Here is a 6641-nt window from a genome sequence, read left to right as displayed (position 1 = left end):
ATAGAGGGGGCAGGGGTCTCACATGGCTAGACCATCATATGAGGTCCCAGCAGTAGGTAGCCCACTATTAGACCTTTGAGCCGAATCATATTGAACAAAGCAGTCGGCCATTTGAAAGGTCTTAAATTGCTTGGGCACCTGTCATGTTTCTTCAAATTTAGCACTTTCCTTGTCTATTAGCCTTTTGGCTTCTTTTTCTACAAGTGCTAACTTTTTGTTGCATGCCTTACGTGCAGAGCGAAAAAGCTTTTTAGGGACTGGTTTTGGTTGAATGGGCGCAACTGGCTGTGGGACAGTAGTGTGGACCAAAAGAGAAGTGTTTGCCACAACCTACTCGAATCATTATTGAAGCATGTTGTGATCATTTCTTGATATCATTATATCATTACCTTATGTTCATCAAAAGTACTTATCACATATCCTTAAAGTTGCTATACCCCTCCCCATCCCCCCTGAGGCCCCCTCCCCCTAACTTAAATTTAAGATTTAGTATTCACCCAAATACATGGCCTTACCCCTACCTTATAAGCTTATGCCTCATTTCAAAAAACCCCCCACTTGTACACTCACGTGATATCATAAGTTTTCTAAGAGTGAATCCCTCGGGATAATAAAGCACTAACCAAGATAGCAAATCACAAATAAGCTCATTGCATGCTCTCTGATAAATAATCTCCTAATAAATCATCGTTATATGTTAACCACTTCATTGGTCAACATGGTTTTGCCTGCCTGTCCTACTGTAAAGGCTCTTTGCTATCACAAAAATCCATTCCTTTATAAGGCAATGCTGGAATCTATGAATCAGCCTTACCCTAATCTCAATGAAATAGGGAAGTCACAAACTTCATGTACATACTTGCTTAAGGATAGAACTAGTGGGGCATGGACTTTTTTTAAGTTTTGTCGAGCCTAGTATATGTAAGTCATTTTTATATTAAGCAATATACATTCATTTCCTTGTGAGCTCTCCTTGTTCTCCATTCTCTTGATACTCTCTTGATTGCTTATAGTTTGTTGGGTTCTTATATAGCTATTGATGGTTTCTTTTGCACGAAAAGGATGATTGAGTGTATGTCTCTCCCTCTCATGAGCTTCCCCTCTACCCACCGTGAAGGCGATCCTCTTCTTGCCTCCATCTAGGCAAAGAGAGCTCTTTCTTCACTCCCATAGCCTCAATCTGATAAGAAGACAATGCAAAAGACATGAGCTAGTGTACCCACACCGGATGCCTCAGCTCTATGATGAAGTACCTTGATTTAGGCAAAGAGAGCTCTTCCTTCAATCCCATAGCCATGGAATCTTATCTCAGTAGTAGTGTGATAACATGGAGAGGATACAAAAGACAAGCTAGCACACCCATATTGGATGTTACTTTTGTAGCTGAAGTACCAAATACTTACTTTGGTATGGGCTAAGGTAAGCTCTTGCCTTGAATGAAAGAAATCAAGGTGGGAAGAGATTTGAGCCATTCATAATATGAGAAATAACTTCATTGCTTCATTCATAGTGTGAGTGCTACATGGGCTTTATATAGCCTTTGGATCCAGTCCTAGATGACATCATTGATGATGTAGATGAGCTAGATGCTTCCCCTAAATATGCTCCACGACCCCTTTGATGTAGGGATGCTCCTTGACGACATGTGGATGGACATGTGGAGTGATGCTTCATACTCTGATTTGACCTTAGGATAACACTTCATCCTATGCACATTTGTTTGATGGCTAAGGGACAAGTTGGGCTTATATTTCTAACACCCCCCTTAAGCCAAACTTGACACTCTAGTAAAAGTTTTGAGCCTAACAACATCCCCCTTGATACATTAGAGTCTCAACCATATAATAACAAGGTTTGAGTACTCTTTACAAACAAGAAGGGAAGAAAACAACTAAGGCTTTTTTTTACCATACAAGAGTGGACAATGACAACCTTTTTACAAAACATAGGAATCATCATCATCTCTAGGTTCAACAATATCGGAGACTTCTACAAAGTGATTTTCTTCAACAATGTTGACCTTCTCTTTCTTCTTGTCCTTGAGGTAGCATCTTTGTGATGGATGATTTGTCTTTCCACAATGCACACAAGGATTGTTAGTGAAGCAATCCTTTGTTTGGTGATTAGTTCTCCCACAGGTTGCACATTTCTTCTTGATGTTGATGGTGGAGATCGCATAGGCACCTTCTTGATGTTGATGGTGGAGATCGCATAGGCACCTTCTTGGAAGTCTTTGATTTGTTTTTTCTCTTATTTCTACAAAGAGTTTATCACACTTTCCAAAGGAATAGGATCCTTCTCTTTAAGCACAGTGACAAGTTGATCAAATTTTGAAGGCATAGTCTTCAATAAGATGGAAACAACATCTTCATTAGGTATAGGGGGTTGGACATACACAAGTTGAGTCATAAGACTCTTTAACCTATTGATGAGTGAATCCACTCCTTCATTTGCTTCTATTGTGAGCCCATAGAGTTGCATTTTAAGACTAATCTTAGAATGCTTTGCTTTAGCACCAAAAATTTTCTCAAGTGTTTCCCAAGCTTGAGCTGCAGTGTCAGCATCATCTATATAATGTATAAAATTATCATCTAATGTTGTGATTATTATCCCTAAAGTTTGTTCATCCTTTGCTTGTAAAGCAATAGTGGTATCTCTAGTGACAACTCCTTCTCCCCCTCCTTCTACTTGTGGTTTAGCTAAGCTCCATAAGTTCTTTCTCATTAAATGCCCCTTCACCTTTGTTTGCCAGGTGTGAAACCCTAATTAGGACACTTAGAATTAGAAGCTATGATTGATGTGGATGCCATAGATAGGGAGGTCTTACCCCACTGAGGAGATATACTCAGGGGAGTGTTAAGAGGTGGCTTTCAAGCTTCATAACCATATACACACCTATTATCTACGTGGATAGATATGTGATAATGCTTAATCAAAGACCTTTTGTGCATGAGATAACGTTATTATGATCATTAAAAAAGGATTAAGCAAGATCATTACCACCAAGCATTAAAATGCTTTATGTAGAAAATCTACAGAACCCCCCTCTGCAAATCAGCTTGCCATTGGAGATCAGTTGCACCATTTGGCAAGCCCTTTTAGGATAAGATAGAGCACATTGGGGTGCATGTACAGATCATAGGAATTGAAGCAATTCATTTTGTGGAGGGAGAACAAGCCAACAGCCGCCTTCTCAGACGCAATGAATATTTGGGGGAAACTGTAATGCCCGGGTCATGAAGTAGTGGATCTAAAAAATTGAGGCGATGGGGTGACTTGCACCCTGAGCAGAGGGAGAGATTTTATGAAGAAAGCGTGCCAAGATATGCCCTGTAGAAGGCGGTGGAGGTCCTCCAATACAGGTGGTTACTGTTTTGGGAAAGCCTATTTTAGCTCCACTAATGGTGGGTGATTAATAAGTTGATTAATATGCTAAGTAACTAGTAAATTAACCTAATGAGGGCCTTGGGAACATAATTGGCTCTGATACCATGAAAGAAATCAAGGTGGTAAGAGATTTGAGCCATTCATAATATGAGAAATAACTTCATTGCTTCATTCATAGTGTGAGTGCTACATGGGCTTTATATAGCCTTTGGATCCAGTGTCCTAGATGACATCACTGATGATGTAGATGAGCTAGATGCTTCTCCTAAATATTCTCCATGACCCCTTTGATGTAGGGATGCTCCTTGACATGTGGATGGACATGTGGAGGGATGCTACATACTCGGATTTGACCTTAGGATAACACTTCATCCTATGCACATTTGTTTGATGGCTAAGGGACAAGTTGGGCTTATATTTCTAACATTGAACATATTTGGTGCCACTAATGGGAAAAAGCATAGGAAGTAGTTCCGATTTCAATCCGTTGTTTGTGGCTATTGGGTTTACCAAATATTGTATCGACGAATAAGGAGTCACATCCCAAAAGGTCAATTTTAAAGTCTTGGTTGCTTTTGTTTTTTGTTGTTTGAGTCTTCCTTTTTATTTTTTAAGTCTTGTTTTATTTTAGGTTGACATTCTATTTGTAAGATTGGAAGGGAATCTCTACTTTCATTGGTGATTTTGAGCCCAAGAGGCCTAGATTTGATTACATAGAGCCAAGAAGTCACCTAGCTAGAGTGATTAGGAGTGATTATCAATATGAAAACATAAGCTTTGAGTGCTCCAATTAAGTGGATTAGAGTGTGGTGGTTATTTCATTTTATTTTATTCATGCATTGTTGCAATTAGTAGCATAGAGCATCTAAAATCAACAAAAATCAAACCAAAATAATCAATCACTCTTGCATAATTACCCAGAAATAGAATTAGGAAACTTTAACACCTCATACAATTCCAAGGAATTTGAAAAACTAGAAAAGCCATGCCAAATCACCTCTCAAGTTGAGAGATGTAATCCACCTTACTTGGAGGAAAACTTAAGTAGATACAATAAGAGAAGCAATAATATTGCTTCCATGTTTCCAAGGAAAAAAAAATTGAAAAAGAGAGCTTATTTCTGTTAGGCAATTTGAGGTGTAAAGTAAAAATGTATATTACAAAATACTCATTTCAGTAGTTGCATCTACACCTAAGCTTTCAATACCATCTTTAATCAAAATATGTGGCCCATAGTTATTGGTTTTTTTTAAAAAAGAAGCATAAACATTGCATGGAAAATTGGGAGAGTTAGGATCTTGTGGAGGTTATGGGATCCCAATAGTCACATAGGTAGCCCAATAGTCACATGGGTATCTTAAGATTCACATGGTTGGATGGCTATATAAAGCCCCTCTTATATGCAAATTGGACATGACTATGGTATGTACATGATTCTTACACATGATTCTGGCACACACACTATACATGATTCTTGGATACACAATATGTGATACATGGATATGGAATACACTATGATGTTATGTTTGTATGTTTATCTTGTAGCTTTCATCTTGCTCTTGATCCATGTTTCCTACTCCTTACTCATGTGTACATGTGTACTCCATGGCTATGTGTGTAGGAGCATGTGTGTTCCCTCATGTTAGCAAGGCTATGCTAACACTTGGCCATCATGACAAGACGAGAAGCTTCAATCTTCTCCTTGCCCACAAGCTCTTTATTAGAAGTCAAATTCCTAATCCATACACATTACTTACAAGAAGAGAGATTAGTAGCATGCATGATTCTAGATTAACTTCATAATGTTTGTTGCTTTCTCAAAATCCCATGACAAGGGAGATTAGCATGCTTCTTGGTGTTCTTGATATAATTATTATGCATCATGAAGTGCTTCTTGCATCTTGGGTGGCCCCATGCTATTAAAAGCATGCCAAAAGCTTCACAAATAGCCATTTTCAACACCCTATTCTTGGACTGAGGATTTTATAAAGTTTAACCTTGTTGCCCTAACACCCCGAGGGCATACGCCTATAACTAGAGAATTCCGCCTTCACCATTGCACCTCTTCACGGATCTTCCTGGCAGCAACCAGCTCTTGCAAAAGGTTTGCTGCCTAAGATGAATTCAGAGAGTCTATCTTTCTTCTTCACCCTCTGCGCTGCATGCACCTCATAGAGGTGGCAGCAAGCTGCGCCCAGCCACTTCTCTAGATTGTTGGGATTACAGTGATCTGTAGGCTGATGAATCCCTCGCTTACTTCTACCTTGACAAGGCAGAATTGGAGGCATCAGCTTTTGATCTCAAAAGCTCCAATGACAAGGTAGAATTCTCCGATGACTGCGTAGAGGAGGTCACGGGTCTGAGTCACAATGGCCTCACCTCCACAAGCTCTATCTTTGGGGCATTGTCTCTCCAAGAGGCCCACCATGTTTTCCAAAAACTAGGTATCTCAGACAGAAAGCTTCTCTTTGTCAATGTGGAGAATTCCAGCCTCGGGATTCGCCCAAGGGAGACATGAGGCCGCATGGTGCATACTGTGACAACTAGTGGATGAGTGCAAAACGGAAGAAAAAAGAGATAAGGATAAGGTGGAGAGAGAGAGAGAGAGAGAGAGAGATGATGTAGCAAAAAACTTATCATTGCTTTAGCTAAAAACAAGACTTACAAATTCCTTTTTCCTCTCACACAATATTGAGAGAGATTTGACCCTTTTATAGCTTCTAGGCTAGAGTTTGCTACACACAAACCTTATCTCTAACATGAGATGATTCGCTACACACACACACACACCTTATCTCTAACATGAGCATACAATTTCAACACCCCCCCTCAATGCTAACCATGGGACACCGGGAGGCATTGGACATCCTCATACACCAAAAACAATGGGAAAGCCTTTAACATAGGCTTGTACAAGAGTTGGCTTGAGAGTTACAATGTGTGCTTATTACAATACTCCTTTCTCATAGGAGTCCATCATTAGGAGTAAAGGTATTGGAGACAAAGTTCCCTGCCTCTTGTTTAGAAGCATGTTACGGACACCTTGAAGTAGTGTGCCCTTGCTCTCCACACTTACTACATTTGAGCTTATGGGGACACCTTTTGAAACATTGATAAGCTGTATGTCCCTTTTTGTTACAATAAAGCATTTAAGGTTATGTTTCATAACAAGAGCCTCATTTGATGTAGGAGGAGAAGTAGATGTAGATCCTCCATTCTTCACACATAGTCGTTGATCTTCTTCAAGGAGAGCC

General features: G+C 39.7%; 1 long non-coding RNA gene across 1 annotated transcript; it reads right to left on the bottom strand.

The window, feature by feature from the left end:
* Positions 1-4585: 4585 nt before the first annotated feature.
* LOC147641444 (uncharacterized) lies at positions 4586-6046 on the bottom strand. The gene is made up of 2 exons (XR_015267686.1): positions 5902-6046; positions 4586-5853 (listed from the first exon to the last, which is right to left on the bottom strand). It is a non-coding gene; the product is annotated as an uncharacterized LOC147641444 (long non-coding RNA).
* Between the last annotated feature and the right edge of the window lie 595 nt (positions 6047-6641).

This window comes from Cibotium barometz, chromosome 2 (genome assembly GCF_041138505.1).
Source record: "Cibotium barometz isolate CiBa-2024 chromosome 2, ASM4113850v1, whole genome shotgun sequence".
Taxonomy (NCBI): Eukaryota; Viridiplantae; Streptophyta; class Polypodiopsida; order Cyatheales; family Cibotiaceae; genus Cibotium; species Cibotium barometz.
The sequence above is the reverse complement of the archived record's forward strand: the minus strand, read 5'-3'. Positions and strand labels throughout refer to the sequence as shown.